Genomic DNA, 20018 nt, shown 5'->3' with positions numbered 1-20018 from the left:
GTTATGTATTTGCCTCTAACTGGAAAATTATTTTGAGGTTATCAAAAGAAAATATTGTGTAGATATTTTACACAGGAAGGACTTTATCAGAAGCATGTCCGGTTATATCAAATATCACTATCAATGTTTAGCAATGAAGGACGTAATGTTAATCCAATGGGAGTAGGTTATGTACGCTTTCTTCTAATTCGTATTGAACTACCACTTTTATAAATATTTTCTTCTGACATGTATAGAACATACACAAATATATACAAGAATTTTTATTAATTGAGATACCACATCAAACCCAGCTTAGTAACAGAATTCCCATCATATTCCGCTTAATGCGACAGTAGATATTCTGATAAAATTGAGGAAACGTGGTTTTATTAGTTTTTATCATTCCTGATAGGCTCTCTCAGTTGGTTGGAACCATTTTTTGGCAATTTGAATTCGCAATGTAAAAAGCGAGCACATATACTAAAAAGTATCCAGCCTGGTACTACAGCAACTCCGGATAGCCAAAAATGGAACTGGTTCTTTTCATCAACTCCAAAAAGATGGAATACAAAGGCTGCCTCAACGTCATTTAATCTCAGATGCAAACCTTCCTATTATATATCGCAAAGTGTGATATCGTTGTAGTTATTGTCCTAAATTGCAGACCTATCACATGAATGAATGAAAACGACTTTGTTAGACGATATCAATTTGCATCAAAATGCCTTAACAACCTTTACAATATCTTTTGTAGTGACAATTGTTTTCTAAATTTAATTATGTTAAAGAAACGCACTGCGTAAAACGTATCTAATTACACGTCCTGCTAAATATTTACATTTCTAAACGAATATATTCATTAAGTGTTTTTGAAACTAATTGCTTGACTTGTGAGTTTTATGGAATATTTTCAAGATAGGAATGATTTAAGAATAGATAGCTCGAATTTCTTTTTAAAACATCTTAACGGTTGATAACTTGGATCACAAAAAATAAATACGCATATACATGGTTGCAAATTTGTCGCAATAGAAAATCGCTTTAGACAAATGAATAAAATAATCCAGCTGCAAAATACAATATTTTCTATTTTTAATTTAGGTTTTTAAATCTACGAATTCATTCACTACTCTGCGCAAAGAATAAAAAAGAAAATATTCCTTCGAAATACAAATGTCTTGTTTTCAAGGATGTGAGGTTGTACCTCTGCTTTCAACAATGTACCCGGTTTCGCAAATCTTTTTTCTAATTTACACGTCATAATGCATTTTATTATGACGCGATGGGAGAGTTCTGTCAGTCTCGTGCACAGGCTATTCAATAGTAGTAGCATTAGTTAAATATAACCTTCCTCGTTGGTTCTGTTATTATTTGTACGATATTGTATTTACCGAAGCAGTTATGACCAAAAATCCTATCTGTACAATTACTGTTCATTCAATACCGATATTCCACACTGAGACTGTGTTGTTTGATGTACATGTACATAATTTCTTGCGTGTCTTGAAGAACTTTATGATATACATTTCCCCACCAACTTCGTATTTCTGAAGATATTGATTTTTTTTCCCATTTAATGATTATTACGAAGAGTCTTTAAATTATGTATCGGAAATATTAATCGAACATATGATTAACGTTTTCACAAGTAAGCAAGTCGTAATTAGGTATTAAGAGACAATAACATATTTGATAAATGTCCTTCAAGCCTTAAAACCTCTGGCGAAAGAGCTTGATATATAGGCAGTTTACCGATCAATTTGCTAAATATAAAATAATATTTTTTTTTTTTTCTGAAATATTGGTAGCGGCTTTTAGTCTGGGGGAATTAAAACGGTAACAGTGTAATCAGCATTATGACAAGTCCTTGCATTAACATTATGCTGAAGATATTTGTGCAGGATTGAAATTCATCAGATAAGTTACATTCTCTCTAATGAAGGGAACATAGAACTGGGTTAAACATGGCGATTAATTTGTATTAACAAACTGCGTATATAACAAATGATTTACAGTTCTCAAACACTGGCGGCACAGTTCTTGTAGATGCTCTCACACTGAATGACACTGACAACTTTAAATTTACAAAATCCCTTATTTCAGATTTCAGCAAAATTGCTATTAAAACTGCTATCTTTTACAGACTGTTCTGCATTAGTATAGCAGGATTTTATTTGTCTTATAAAAGAGCGAGTGCTCACTATAAGTATGTAGCAAAATGAAAGAAAATTGCCTCGATATTTATATGATATTATTTTATGCGCTATCTATAACTTGATCATGATAAACAGAAATATTTTCTTATATATAAAATAACTCAGTAATCTATGAACTAAAACAATACATCGATTAATTTCTTTGACCTTTGCAATTTAGACCACAAAAATAATAAATAGAGTTTTCTCTTCAATGGTTTCAAATACCTATTCCTGAAGAGGAATTTAAAAAATTCGATTGTTCGCTAAATACTTGCAGCAAGCGTATGACGCACTTTTTGTGATAAGGACTGTTGACAACTACACCGTTTTTCCATTCATGAGTGATCTCTTAATAGCTTGTAAATTATAACATCTGTAGAGAAGTTTAGTGTCTCTATGCTGTTAATAACTCTCTTTTATTTACCAATGTGGCTTTCACTTCAGACATTGCTCTATCAGCCAAAATTATCCGAAGGGCGCCTTGCTGGGATTTTTTAAGCATGAATTGCTTAATCCTTCCATTGAGAAAGAAATTTCTGCAATTGTCGTGCGCTTTTATAGATAGTGACATTATTCTATAGATACGTTTTACTCTCATTACAACCCAACAATGCGCCTAATTTAGATTTGATAAATTGTATAAAGATAAATAAATAATGGAATAAATTTATTCCGAAAGATCCAGTTTTCGTCATATAAGTTTGATATTTTCTGTTGATGTAAAAATGAATATATCTACTAACGTATATGTAGTAATTATATACTGAACTACTTTAGAATTTTATTCGAAGTATTTGCAACAAATTGTATTATGTATGCAAGGGTAAATAGTTGCATATTCAGTGTATAACTCAGGTTCTTCATAAAATCAATCTTAACGCTTAACATATCGTAATGACTTCTCGGGGGTTTTAGAACTAATTACCTAGGATTATACGTAACACAAATAAATGGGCCTTCAAGCAATATAATATGGGACTAATTCATAAATACTCATATTATCGGTGTGTTTTCATCCTCATGACATATAATTTCAAATCATCGTTGAAAGTCATAAATAACTCTATAGGGAAGGTGCAATATTATCTAATAGTACAAATGATCTAAGATCATATCTATGAAAGTCCAAGAGAGGTTTGACGATGGATGTTTCAAGCAATAAAATAATGCTAGGTTGCTTAAATTTATTCAATACTGACACGTTTTTAAAATAGAAATATCGTGGTTGGAGAAGCAATTTACAAGTAGCAATCATACGATTATATTCCTCATGCTATATATTATATTGGAGCACACGTATTAGTAATGTCTATATTTTGAATTATAATGATGTTGATTATACACATGAAAAAAGAAGAGATAAAGTGAAAAAAGACAAGAAACGAAAGCAGAATGCAATATAAGTTATCGAAACAAAAGCTACTAAGACGCAAAGTGAAATAAGAAACTCAAATGGGTGATTTGACTGCTATTTTAATTTCCAGGATACGAAGAATGATTATCATAAACAACCATGCGAACAAGAAGAAAATTTATGGAAAAGCAGATATTCAAAACGTCTAATTCTAAAGGCTAACGCTTTAATTAATTTTAATTGATTATTCCTTGCCATGTGGCTCAATACAAAGGCAGAAACTATTAAAGCTTTACGAAACAATTTTGCACACTGTCTCCAAAGAATTTCTTCATTAAATACATTGGGAGTTTCACAAATAAACACACCTAATCACACAAACATATTCAGATACACGCACTCATAGGGACACGCACGTATAGGTCCATGCATTTATATAAATATTAGAGAGAAAGAGAGAATGATAAGAAGACATGAGATTCTTTCATAAATGCTTTTAACTTTACTATTTTCTAAACTTCATCACGAAGCAAATATAATGAGTACTTTTCAATTTCATATTCATTTGTTTTCTTTTTGTGTATACATATATACTTCAAATATATATGTCTATATACTTAAAAGTTAATTGATAGTGCTAAATAATTTCTCCTACACATGTTCTTTCTTTAAGTACTTGGAAACAAATTATAGGATATGTAAATTAATATATATGAATTAATATTTCTTTCGGCATGTGGCTATTTTCTTTTTTGAATTATTGTACACATAAACGTAATACATACATAGATGAGTGTACATTATGAATTCTTACCCGGACAGCCAACAATTTGCGACAGCAGTGATTTTTATGAGTGCATTTGTACATAAGTTGAATCGAAGTTTGTCTAAGCAAGCACATATCGTTTTGCACATCTTATGTTAATACTTTTTGTTTCGCTTCCCTAGGATATTCGGTGCAAAGCGTAGCTGGAGAATTAAACAACCAACAATTATATCGGCGATGTTATACTTATATACATAATTACACACGCACACACACACACACACATACACACACACACACACACACACACACACATATATATATATATATATATATACTTACATATATAATTACACAAGCACACATGAACACATATAATTGCATATATGTGGGTGTGTATATATATGCATTGAGTAGATAAATTGATAGGGAGATACATACATACATTTATGCACAAACACGTACTTCTTTACGTACATTCATATGTACATACATCAATAGATATGCAGGTCTGTGAACGCAGGTATTTTCATATTTCTGTTTGTACTTTAATTAAAGAAATTTAGGCTTATTAATTTAACGTATTAATGAACACGAAATATGGATTACTTCATTATGGAATGAATTTACCCTGAAATATAAAATATTTCTTAAAATGTTCCTATAATCTCTGGATCACATTTGTTCATATTGCTCTCATAACCAATGCATAGGTGAACTGATATGCTATGTTGCTTTCAAAGTTATGTTATGCATGTGTCATATTTATGTATATATATATATATATATATATATATATATATATTTCAAAATCTAACAACATGTAAATCGTTGGCGATTTTTACTCCGTCTTCCTTTTCTACTGGACTTACCTCTGTTTCTGAAGAGGTGCTTTGCTCGAAACAGAAAAGCACCTTTTTTTCTTTCTCTGAGCCTCTGCTAATACTTTACATCTACCACGTACTCACGTTGTTTCTCGGTGTTTGTTCTTTTTTTATTTACTATATATATATATATATATATATATATATATATATATATATATATATATATATATATATATATATATATTAAATATATACTTTTATAAAACAAATTTTACAAAATATATAGTATCTGTTAACAGTCTTAGCAAAAAGCTCACAGGTGAGTTTTTGTATATATATATATATATGTATACATGTCTCTTAAAAGATAGAGCTCAAAATCAAGGCATTGAAGATACTTTATTGCAGCAACAATTATAATAACAGAAACAACCACAATAAGCCAAACCTATGCACATTTCAATAGGGTATCCCGGATAAATAAACCACATCATAAGATGTCTCGTAAAATATTGTAACAAATTACAACATATTACAAATTTCTGGATACTCCATCTCTTCAGGGTCGCATTATTGCCATCACCAATACTACTATTATTAGCAAAACACACACATCATCCAAGAGGGTGAACGAATAATCGACGGCACGCAACCTACCATCGTTATTTTCTTACAGAATGTAAACAAACAAGTCAACTGAAATCCAGGTTGCGTGCCGTCGATTATTCTTTCACCCTCTTGGATGATGTCTGTGTTTTGCTAATAATAGTAGTATTGGTGATGGCAATAATGCGACACTGAAGAGATGGAGTATCCAGAAATTTGTAATATGTTGTAATTTGTTACAATATTTTACGAGACATCTTATGATGTGGTTTATTTATCCGGGATACCCTATTGAAATGTGCATAGGTTTGGCTTATTGTGGTTGTTTCTGTTATTATAATTGTTGCTGCCATAAAATATCTTCAATGCATTGATTTTGAGCTCTATCTTTTAAGATATATATATATATATATATATATATATATATATATATATATATATATATATATATATATATATATATATATATGTGTGTGTGTGTGTGTGTGTGTGTGTGTGTGTGTGTGTGTGTGTGTGTGTGTGTGTGTGTGTGTGTATGTGTGTGTGTGTGTGTGTGTGTTGTGTGTGTGTGTGTGTGTGGAGAAGGGAGCAACAAATACAAGAATAAGCAATACTGTTGGACTAGTTAGCCGGTGTTTTACTACGTGGAGGTTATGTAATGAGTCATTGTGGAGGTTGAGGTTATGTAGTGAGTCATTGTGTATGTTATGCAATAGTCATTTACGTACGTTTCAATCAAGCCAGTGGTTTGGCAGATCTCATCAGAATGTTGAGGAGTATGTTCAGAGTTTGCGGTGTGCGAAATGTAGGAGAAGTGATTAGTGGGTGAATTAATGTATGTGGTGGTGTAATAGTAGCGATAGGTGAAGAAAGCCTTACGTTTTAATTGGAGTTGTGTTGGTCTTCCTGTAAGGGGATGTAGGATGGGTGCTATTTAAGCTCATTGTTCCAGTTTTAGTCAAATGCATCTCCACGTGATTTTATGATTGAGGGATGCGTCGTATATTTATAGCACCGGCGGTGTTAGTACAGGGAAGCAACCCTAAATTTAGGTGAAAAGGCGGTTAACTTTGGTCTTATTCGTAACTACTTATAATTAATAATACCTAGAAGGAAAGTTATTTTATGCAAATTTAGTTTTGCTTAGGAGGTGTGATGTATTATATATTTAATTATACTTAGAGAATGAGTATTTAGTAGTGTGATGACAGATTAGACTAGATTCATGTCTCCTGTTTAATAGGACGTTCTTAGCCGTTAGGATTTCGAGGCACTCTGTTAAACAGAGTTGGCAGCGTCTGTTAGTTGGGTTATAAGAATTAGCTACTTTTAGTACGTGCCACGTTAGTTTATATTCTATCTTATTGTCGTTTAGTTCCCAGATATACCTACTAAGCCCTGTAGAATTTGCCTTATTTCTGTTTTTAAAACTCGATAGGTGCTCGTTATATCTAAAGCGTATTTTGTTTTTCGTTGCACCAATGTAAGATTTAGTGTGGCTGTTTATTTGTACATCACATTGGTAAACTGTATTATCTGTCTTGCATCTATTGGAGAAATTACATTTGTTCCTATCTCTACAGTCACATAGGTTACAAGGGGTGTCTATGTCTGTGTGTTGTTGTGTGGCCCTATCATTTTTTCGGTGTGCGTCCCTCCTAGTAAGGGGTGTTGGATTAGGGTTGGAGTTAGTTCTATTATTTAGAGGGTTGTTGATTTGGTTGTTCGTGATGTTTCTAGTTGTATAGAATGCGTCTAATTTCTTATTATCAATAGATTCTATTATGGTAGCTAAGTTACATGTCAGGCTGTGGCCTATTCTTATTTTGTGCTTAAATATTTCTGCGTATTTATTGTTCACATTGAGGTGTTTATCTATTATGTTCACTAGTGAGCGGACTATGTTGGATTTGAGGCCCATGTTATAGGGAATGATTAGCCAGATCGTATCCTTATTGTTCTTGCTGCTATTATGGCCATATCTGGTATAGAAGCTGCCATCATAACTGGGAAGGCTGGTGAATTTTTCTTTACGGCTATCTAATTTATTTCTATATTTGGGTTTATTTTTGATATGCGTCCTTTCATTGTTTTCCCTGTTAGTATTGTTAGGTATTTGTGGGCCCGATATATGGTTTCTTTTAGTCTTCTGGGTTTCCCTCTAATTTATACTAAACTTATCGTTGTATTGCTTAATGTTGGTTCTGTTCAGGTGGTTATTGTATTTCTGCTTCGTCTCGTTGTTAGCCTTAATCGTCCTTTTAATATTATTGGTATTGGTGTTTACATTGTTGTTGGTATTTTTGGTGTTATGTGGTTTGGCTTTGGGACGTGTTGTATTTCTATTACATATGTTATGTTTATCTTTGTCATTCATATCGTTAGTGTGGTTTCCAGCGGTGTTTGGTGTGTTAGTAGAGTGTGCGTTTCTAGCGTTTGGGTTCCTTGTAGTTGGGTCTTTTTTATGGTAATTGGATTCCATGAATTTAATTTTTTGGTTAAATCTCGCCTTATGTATTGCGATGTTGTAGGCTTCCTTATGCTTATTAAAAATAGCTTGGTTAGAGGATAGGCGTGATATCCTATTACTTATACTATGTGCTAGGCCTCTCTTGAGGAATAGTGGGTGGTTGCTGGATGCGTTTATGTATTTTAGGTTAGTATTGGGCTTTATGTATGGTTCATGTAGTCCTGTGGCTAGATTGCAATTAGCGTCTAAGTAGTTTATGGATGTGTGTTTGTTTTCTATAGAAATGGCTAGTCCAAATCTTTTGAAAAATTTATGCAAGTTTTTCTTAATGAGCTCTAGTTTCCTATTCGAGGGATTTTAAACTACAAATAGTGCATCATCCCTGTATAATCCGCCTTCCAGGTCTGGGAATTCCTCCTGTATGTAGGAGAGCAGATAAATTCCAACTATATATATATATATATATATATATATATATATATATATATATATATATATATATATATATATATATATATATATATATATATATATATATATATATATATAGCATAAAATAATCATCCAGTTGTATAGAAACATCTTTCATGCAGAAACGTGATAGGTTATCTACTATGTCAATGTATCTCATATTTGTTCGTATGTGGTGATACATAGAAATACGCACTTATTACACTAAATGCATATTTTCCAGAACACCCGTACTTATATATTCACAATCACATGTAAACATTCTGTATATTCTGTATATATGCACGGATACAGAGGATTTTATCTAATTCTATGCAGATATTTCTTTGTCATGGAAATATTTTTAGTGTTATAATCCTGAAAATTGATATGCGTATAACAAGGTGCTGCAATTTATAAACATAGGTTTTAGAAACTATTCACATTCGTGACTTGAATTTTAATCAGTTATGTTGCCGTTTTCCGTACCGTTTAAGGGCACAACTCAATGTTTTGTACGTTAGATGTTTGTGGCCTTTAATGTAGAAACAGGTTTACGGCTTCAAAAATTATTAACGTGCCGGCCTGAAAGCAAGAAATATGAATTAGATGTATACATTAAAAATAACGCAAAGATATATGACGAACGAAAACAGGTTTATGGGAAGAAAACAAAGAGTGAGAAAAATATGTAGCAAATATATAAATCACATAAGATTTAAAAAAAATATGCGTGTGTATATGTTATATTAACATATAGAAACATTAATCTGAATGTGTATTTCTTACACCTCCCCGCACACACACACACACATATATATATATATATATATATATATACATGTATATATATATATATATATATATATATATATATATATATATATATATATATATATATATATATATATATATATATATATATATATACATGTATATATATATATATATATATATATGTGTGTGTGTGTGTGTGTGTGTGTGTGTGTGTGTGTGTGTGAGTGTGAGTGTGTGAATATGTATGTACATATACGAATATACACACATATATATGTATATATGTGTGTGTATAGGTATATGAAGATATCTATGTATATTGTACAATTTCTTACGCATGTAGGTACATGTATACATAGGCATACCTACGTACTCACTTTCATCTATATACGTATGCGTATGCACATGCATAGAAGTATATGCAAACTTACATAGAGACACACATACGTATCGATAGCGGATAGTGCCTTGGTTGCTGACACAAATATCTCATTTGCTCAAAATCTTTCAATAAATATTATGGTATGGAGGATTCATGTTTGTAGTTCAGCCATTCAATAAGTTCCTAAATTAAAGCTTTTGCTCCTCCATCGCTACCTTCATCATTGGCAGAGGATAAATATGTTACTCATAATCAACCAACTTGTGTGTTTTCACTTGTTAAGTGGTTTACTTCATTTCAGAAAAATAAAAGAAGTTTTCGATTAGTTAAAATGGCAGAATATGGTTTGATTCTTCACTGTCATTTTCCGTGCTATCAGCATATTCATTCTTATACTTGTGTTAGCTGTTTTTGTTATGTTGCCAGTTGTGTTCAGTGAGAAGTTGAATAGGATCTTGCGTATCAGACTTTTATGATTTATAAAATATATCAAAGTCATATTTCCAACCTTTGCACAAGAAAGTGGAGCTGCAGAAAAAAACATCAAGCATAGGCATAGTAAAGAAATTACTGGCGTGATTATGTAAGAGAGCACAATTTTCAATCGTATGGTTTGTTTGCACTGAATAAGTTTATACAAGATAAATTCGTTATGCATTTACATAACTGAACAATAATATTGCTGATTTTAACCATATTATATAAACGTAATGCTGAATTATATACGTATTGTAAATCGTTGACATGACTAAGATGCAGCTGTTTGAGTGTGAACACCCAATCGTAGGTAAAATAATTTTATAAACCGGTAGAACTAAAATATCATCTTCGAATAAACTTCCTACTTCAACTTTGTAAAGCATGTATGTGGAAGGAATTTTTATTTCATCCGGTCAATCTTTTAATAGTAAAAGTGTCACTATGCATTAACATTCATGAAAATAATCAACGTAATTTTAATCATAACATTCACCGACATACCAACTTATGTTAATACAGTATAGGGATCGTTTAATATTTAGGACAGGAAATAAAGAAAGATACAAAGATACAGAACATTTAGAACAATTTTTCGTGTTCTAATTAATACGAAATAAATATTCGTATATAATATATTAAATACGAACTAAATACCGTAGATCTTTAGATCATACGCCCCGTGTACACGAGAGAAAATAGCATACTGTAGAAATCATCTGTATTATGAATTAGTCTAGGGTGAAGGTTAACGTAGACATGAAGACATTGCTGAGTTTGCATTAAATATTGCATATTTCCTTTACATCATGACCCTGGTTCAATATAGTCTTGTTTATATCATTGTAGATTATAATATCAATATATCCTCCTAATTAGAATGATCATTGGATCTTTTCCCTTTGAACGGCACATCGAGAAATTAATTTTCTGTAACTAAACACTTTCAAACTTCGGACACTGGCGGAACGTGTCATATAAAACATTTTTTACTCTTAGTGTTGTTCAGAAAAGTTTATATTTTTAAAGTTATTTCGTGTTAAAGTTGCCATATTTCGGTAATTTCAACCTATCAATGACGTGTATTAAGCTGAAGAAAACTACTGCCGTTGTCTGTCAACAATAACTATCGGCAGTGTATATTTTGTTTGTCACTGTTATTTATGACATCGTTCGTGCTTTTGTATTGGTTTTAGCTTTAGGGTTTTAGGGTCAGAGTTAAGGTTTTAGGGTTAGGGTTTGGGGGTTAGGGTAGGGTTTGGGGAGTTAGGTTTAGTGTTAAGATTTTAGCGTTACGGTTACGTTTAGGATTGGAGTTTTAGGGTCAGGGTCAGGGTTGGGACTTTAGGGTTAGAGTTACGGAAAATGTGAAAAAAGAAGAAATTGGAGGAGGAGGGGGAAAAATGTCTTTCCGAAAATAGCTGAAAAACAGGAATAAAAAAAACTAAAAGTGGTGGTACCATGAAGTAAACATGCTTCAGATACACTCGTTTATTCATACAAACGTAACTGAGATGAAGTATGTCATAAATAACTGTGACAAACGGAATATACACCGCCGGAAGTTGTTGTTGACAAACAAAAGCAGTAATTGTTTTCATCTCGATAGACATCGTTGATTGGTTGACATTACATACGACAACTTTAACACGAAATAACTTCGAAAATACATTATTTTCTCAAAAACGCCAAGAGTAAATGATGTTTAATGTGACATATTCTACCAATAGACGAATTTTGAAAGTGTTTAGTTGCAAAATACTATTTTTGTAAATGTGCCAGCCAAAGGGAGAAAATCCTCATCATTGCTGTGTGAGAGACGGTAAAGTAAGTTTTTAGATGTGTGTGTGTTTGGGTTGTCTGAGATATTATTGTATTTTCGGAACATGATAGGTGTGAACAGCTTCAAGGAAATTAGTGAATGTAAGATGTTAATGCTTTGCTGTACATAATTTCTGACTGAACAAAACTTTAAACGAAACTATTTTCAAAATTAATATGCACTAGACTTCTTTATCGAAGTTATTATTTTTGTAGAACCATACAGGTGGCGTTTACTTAAGATCCATACAGAATATTTCTAATTAATACACAGCGGATTTAAGCAGATTAGCATGAGATTTGTATATAATTAATGCTGCATAGAGGAATAAAGGAAATCAGGTATGTATAACATCAGTTTATAATGTGAGAAAATAAAGAAGAAATGACATAATACAGGATTTAAAAATAGTTTTGTAGGTATGACGATGTTTCAGTATAATTATGTTGAGAAATCAAGATAAAGAGAGAGCATATATTAGTAATATGTAAGATATTAACAACTTTTCTATATGTATGTATATATATATATATATATATATATATATATATATATATATATATATATATATATATATATATATATACATATATATGCTTTTAGGCGTGGTTGCGTGGTGAAGCTTGCTTAACAACCACAAAGTTCCAGGTTTAGTCCCGCTATATGGACGTGTGGACATTTGGGAAAGTGCCTGTTACCATAGCCTCATGCCGAGCGAAGCCTTGTGTGTGGATTTGGTAGACGGAAACTTATCGATTCGGTAAAGGAGATGGATCGAATATATACCAGGCTTAAAAATAAGTATTGTCGATTCATTCGATCGAATATTCAAGGTGGTTACCCAGCATGGCTGCTGTCTAATGTTTGAAATAAGTAAAAGATAAAACATAAAAGGTAAAAGAGATGATAATCTTAAGGATGGTGAATAATTGAAGAAGAAAACTAATAATAAACGGCAAATTTGTGAAAATGATTACGAAAAGCATTTGTACATAACAAACTACAATATCAATCAGAAATATGTTTATAGAAGCATACTTGTGTGCCATTACTGTTCTCAATTACTTTCCTTAGTTTGAATATCATTTGAAGAAATATTTGGTTGCTGTTTCAATAATAATATATCCCTGAACTCAACGGACAGCAAGGCAAATTAAAGTATCTAACATAACTGCTAAAAGGGATAAGTTGAATGCACATGAGTGCATGCCATGCTGCTAATTTCATGTGAAACACATCATGAACAAAACATTTTCATGTCAGCAAAGGTCAAAGACTATCGTCTGTTAATGTTGGTATCTAAAAGCAGATGAACTGAGAGCTATTCTGCAAGACAAATTGAAATGAAACGGATTGTTAATCCGTTTAGACCTGTTCATTTTCACAAACTTGCATCAACAAGCAAACAAATATTAGTAATTTTTCCTAAAACCTAATGCAACATGTATGCTACAATTAGGATATTTCAAAATAGAATTAGCGAAAAATACGTTTTAATAATGATAGATGGAATAAAGTGAACATAGATTCCCTTAAAACTAAAGGTTGTTATGAAATACCGATTTCATAATTTTTCATAATTGGTTACACATACAAATACATCTTCGAGCAAAAATCAAGGTATTTGTAGCAAAATAACTGTAGCACAATTGTTTTACCATCTTCTAAAATGAAGAAGCTTTACTACAGTCTTAAAATTTCGTCAAAGAAATATGCTAATACCAAAACAAATGACGACTTTAGATACCACCAATGTTTGCTTTGAGGGATGCACTGAAAGCAATGCAAAATTAGATATATCCTGTTTTGTTAACGGACATGGATCATTCAAATTGCATATCCTTGTACAGTAAAACTTCTTATATAACAACTCCGACTTCTGGTCATCATCAACCCCACCTTCCGGTCATCGTTCTAGGAAAATAACAGGTTCCGAGTAGAAGCAACGCACCGTTATTCAGTTCTTTATTGGTTACAGATTGATATAGCAATCATACGGTTTGGAAGAGCAATGTGCAAAAATGAGAAATCTGTATTGAAGGCAAATAAAATAGTAAGAAATCCTAAGGCAAAGTAGAAGTTACAGCAGAAATTCCCGGACAAAATACGGAAACTGTATTGTGCATTCCTAACTTTGTAACAGTTCATTGTTGGTGCTTCATTGTAATTCGTATGAAAACAAATCCTAAAAGAATTTTGATTTTAGATGACCTAAAGGAACTAGTTTGGTCTGTTGCATTTCTGTCTCTGATTTTTCATTATCATTTGAGGCTACATATATATTAAATAGTGGTTATTTAAATGGAACATGTTTAATAATATCTACTTGAATTAAGAATGAGCTTTTATTATTGAAGTCTTAATTGTTTGCACCAATACAGAGTACGGAAGAAAGGAGAAGGTCCCTGATTGTCCGCGGGGAGTCGAATCCATGTTGGCTACATTGCAATAAACACAATTCTATATTAGACATGCACTTTATTAGGCGCCTCCATGACAAAACCGTATATCTCACATAGCACACGTGTTTCAATAACGAGCCATACAATGCACTTCGCTATGGTCTGTCGCAAATGTATAATAGCAAATACTTTAGACGAAATAGAAAGAATAAAAGGTATTTGAAAGTGAAAGTGCCCGCATGAAAAATAATGATAAAACAGCTGAAACGAATGGAACCTGGACAGATGTCACGTGGCATTTTATAACTGTTAAAATAATAACAATTAAACACTTAAAATGCATTACCTTATACCCTTAGACAAAATATTAATATAAATGAGAAAATTCCAAATAATACATCTCTCAGATAATGCTAGGCCTTACACTCTGAAATGAATGAACGGTTAATGACTAGGAATAGAAAATATATAAGTCGTTTGCTTTTATAATGTTTGTGGTGATCATGAGGAGTATTTTGGGGAAACCGAAGAAATGCAAAGACAGTCATAATATGGAATAATTTATGGTACATATATATATATATATATATATATATATATATATATATATATATATATATATATATATATATATATATATATATATATATATATATATATATATATATATATATATATATATATATATATATATATATATATATATATATATATATATATATATATATATATATATATATATATATATATATATATATATATATATATATATATATATATATATATATATATATATATATATATATATAATATATATAATATATATATATATATAATATATATATATATATATATAATATATATATATATATATATATATATATATATATATATATATATATATAATATATAAATATATATATATATATATATATATATATATAATATATATATATATATATATATATATATATATATATATAATATATATATATATATATATATATATATATATATATATATATATATATATATATATATATATATATATATAATATATATATATATATATATATATATATATATATATATATATATATATATATATATATATATATATATATATATATATATATATATAATATATATAATATATAATATATATAATATATATATATATATATATATATATATATATATATATATATATATATATATATATATATATATATATATATATATATATATATATATATATATATATATATATATATATATATATATATATATATAATATATATATAACTAAGTCATTTTATGTCAACCATACAAGACATATGCACCAAATACGTGCCATATAGAAAGACCAGCAAACATGCCAATAGAATTCCTAGAGACGGGGAAATCATTATGAGACACAGAACAAAGGTCTCAAACCAGTTAAATAGAGAACTGGAGGATAGGAAAAGGGCTAAATTAAAACTAACGCTGTTTGAAATAGAAAACAAAATTAAACTCTCCCATGAAAAGGAGAGAGCAGAGAAGGAGAAGAGAGCAGTAGAAAGCATAAAAACGAACCCCAAGGCTTTCTATAGATTTGCAAATGAGACTGCTACGGTGCAGTATAAGATAGGACCCCTATTCCTGCCTAATGGCTCACTGACTGCAGATCCCACATGGATAAGTGAAGTGCTCAGTACACAATTCAAGAGTGTCTTCACCTCTCCTCTGAGTCACATGCAGATAAAGAACCCGGCTGATTTCTTTGACAATAGCACTCAGCAGAAGGGGACTGCATCCATTACCTACATCGACATTGAGGAGGAGGATGTGATAGCTGCCATAAATGAAATGAGCTCAAATTCTGCAACTGGCCCCGATGGTTTCCCAGCTGTCCTCTTAAAGTCATGTAAACAAGAATTAGCAGGACCACTCCTGATACTATTCCACAGTTTATTTGCAAATGGTAAACTTCCCAAAAAGCTGAAGGAAGGCACCATATGTCCTATCCATAAAGGTGGAAGCAGAGCAGAGGCTAGGAACTACAGGCCCATCTCTCTGACTTCACATATTAGCAAAGTCATGGAACGAATTGTCAGAAGGAGATTGATTGTGTTCCTAGAAGAAAATGACTTGCTGAATGAGACCCAGCATGGTTTACGTCCAGGTAGAAGCTGCCTCACGCAGCACTTGCAGCATTATGACTGGGTCCTGAAGCAGCTACTTGACCATTCAAATGTTGATGTGATATATCTCGACTTTGCAAAAGCCTTTGACAAAGTTGATCATGGCTTGATATGTCACAAGCTGCGAAACCTTGGCATAGCTGGTAAATTAGGAGAGTGGCTGCATGACTTCCTGAATGGTAGAAGTCAGACAGTTGCAGCCAATGGAGAACTATCTAGGGAAACACAAATATTGAGCGGTGTTCCACAAAGAACTGTTCTGGGGCCACTACTGTTCATAGTGTCCCTTCTGGACATGCCCACGGTCACTCGGAGAGCCACTGTCACTAGCTATGCTGATGACACAAAGATATCTCAGGCAATAAAGAATCCTGATGATATTGTAAGCCTGCAGAATGACCTAAATGCAATATATGAGTGGGCAGAGCAAAATAATATGCAGTTCAATGCAAACAAATTTCAAGTACTGCGCTACAAGACCACAAGTACCTCCCAACTGGCATACACAGGGCCTGGAGGTACTGCAATCCCAGAACCACAAACAGTAAGAGATCTGGGCATCAACATGTGTAGTGATGCGTCATTTCACATGCACATTGTCAAGTTGACAGCAAAGTGCAGACAACTGGCAGGGTGGATACTGAGGACATTCTGTACAAGGGATCAAAAAGTCATGTTGACTCTATGGAAGACATTTGTTCTGAGCCGCCTTGACTATTTCTCTCAGTTGTGGTCACCACACAGTGTTAAGCGGACAGCAGAACTCGAGGCAATTCAGTGGCACTATACAAGAAAGATCGCCACAGTCCAACAGATGAACTACAGGGAGCGACTGAAGGCACTAGGTCTCTACTCCCTGGAGCGCAGGCGGGAGAGATATGTAATAATATACATATGGAAAATACTGGAAGGACTGGTGCCAAACTTTGGTATCAAGTACTACATGAATGCCCGCACGGGTCGCTACTGCATAGTGCCAAAGCTACCGTCCACTGCATCTCACATAAGAACGACATACTGCAGCAGCCTCGGTTTCAGAGGACCTCAGCTCTTCAATGCCCTGCCAAAACATTTCAGAGACATGCAAGATATAGATGCGGAGGTCTTCAAGACAAAACTTGACGCTTTCCTCTCCACGATACCAGACGAACCAATGGCTCGTAATGAGACGCAGTTTAGGGCAGCTATGTCAAATTCTCTTATACACCAGATGTGCCATCAAAACTCTTGATTGGACCATGTCAGGTGGGGGAGAAGAGCCATGCAAGGAACGTGAAAATCACGGTGGTGCACCAGCATGACCGCAGCCACTTGGCTGAAACACATAAATAAATAAATAAATAAATATATATATATATATATATATATATATATATATATATATATATATATATATATATATATATATATATATATATATATATATATATATATATATATATATACACATATATATATGTAACCTGATACTTTTCATGTGATGATTTTTTTCTCGTGATCTATGATTGATGAAATTTAACTGAAAAACTTATTTGAACATATGCATGGGAATTGATTATATGCGTTTATACGCAAGGATGAATTGTTGTCTTTTTTGTACTTGGGATTTGACTAGACAATATGTTTTGTGCTAGAACACATTTCATTACAGTATCACATTGTTACAAAAGTACTTTTGCGTAGAATATATAACATTTTATGAATACTCTGACGATAAATTGCATAGAACAATTTCTCATGTAAACATAGTCTTTGTTTCAATTTCATATCATTGTGCAAATATTATGTCGTGCGATAGTAACTTAATAGGAGACGAAGTTTACAAAAGCCATATCGATGGCACAGGCGTAAACCAACAAAAGTTACGGATAACTACATCTATATTGTAAATCCATCTTTTCTCTGGAATTTATAATCAACGAGTAGGAATTAAGAAAAGAATGTGATGTATTGTGATCTAAAATGTTTCAATATTATTTCTTCGAAGGAGTGAGTACCATGTGAATATTATTTGGAGACGGATCTGGAATCTTTTATTTCTTATGATAGGTATACTATTTAATTTCACAAATTTGAACTGTTTAATGCAAATCATTAATACAAACTTCTAATATTTCCAATTTTCTCAAACTTTGAAGGTAAAGAAAACGATCACATTTTATATCACAGCAAAGTTCTAATGAAAATTCATGTCCTATTGATAACCTGATTTACCGAGTAAAGAATGAAAATGAAAAGCGAATGACCATGAATGATATACGAATTTGGTTACATTTTGAGGTGGGGAAGCTAATAGTAAATAAGGTGGAGACCTGCAGACTTGAACAGCTGGTAAGCAATCCGAGAGCGAAATCCCTGAATTACTTTCAAGATATACATGAAAGTACTTGTAAGTCACGAATGTTGATAATGCCTCGGAGAAAATTAAGAAAATTATAAAAGTATCAAGTACCAGCTTGTGTAAGTAATCAATAGATGTATCACAAAGATTATTAGTCGATATAGTGAACTTATATATAGTAAAGATGTAATTACATATACATATGAGGAAATTAGAAGTTTCGAAAGACTCACCAGATTTGAAGTATAATTTAATTTAGTCTACAAGTCATATTTCGATGCAATTTTCTACACATGCACTCACAGTGTGTATATGAAATTCTAATTTTCAATCTACCGCGCAAACGCAGCTCTTTGTCGGCAGTAAATAAACATAATGCCGGTGCTTCATTCGAAAATTTTGCAGAAAAAGTTATCAATAATTAGTAATATCACTGTAATAAGAACTATTAGAAATTTCTACTACCAGTGGCATGGCGTGTAAAACAATTTAGTCAATAGACTATATATTATTCATACAAATACAGTGTACATTTAAATACATAAAAGGTATCTGTCATTGGATTCCTTCCACGCTAGAAGGAACAGCTAAAATCCAAACCCCACTATTAGGGATAAACTTCGAAGGGAATGAAGAATAAAAACATTTACCACCTATCTCATGGACCATGATTCCCAACTTTTTAGTAAACAAAATTATTTGCTCGGTGAAGTCTTCATCAGCAAGTACATATAAGCACGAGGCAATCCAGCATATGCTCCGTGCCTATGCATTCTAATTTTTCATATCTAACGAGCAAGCACGGGGTAGACCAGTGGTAGTAGAAATTACTAACATTTCTTATTACCCTGATATTATTAATTATTGATAATTTCTTTGGAAAATTTTCGAATGAAACGCTGGCATTATTTTTATTTACTGCCGACAAGCAGCTGCGCTTGCGCGGTAGATTTGAAAAATCAATGTATAAGCACGGGC

Source organism: Octopus bimaculoides, chromosome 3, assembly GCF_046866305.1.
Source record: "Octopus bimaculoides isolate indiv1 chromosome 3, ASM4686630v1, whole genome shotgun sequence".
NCBI lineage: Eukaryota > Metazoa > Mollusca > Cephalopoda > Octopoda > Octopodidae > Octopus > Octopus bimaculoides.
The sequence above is the reverse complement of the archived record's forward strand: the minus strand, read 5'-3'. Positions refer to the sequence as shown.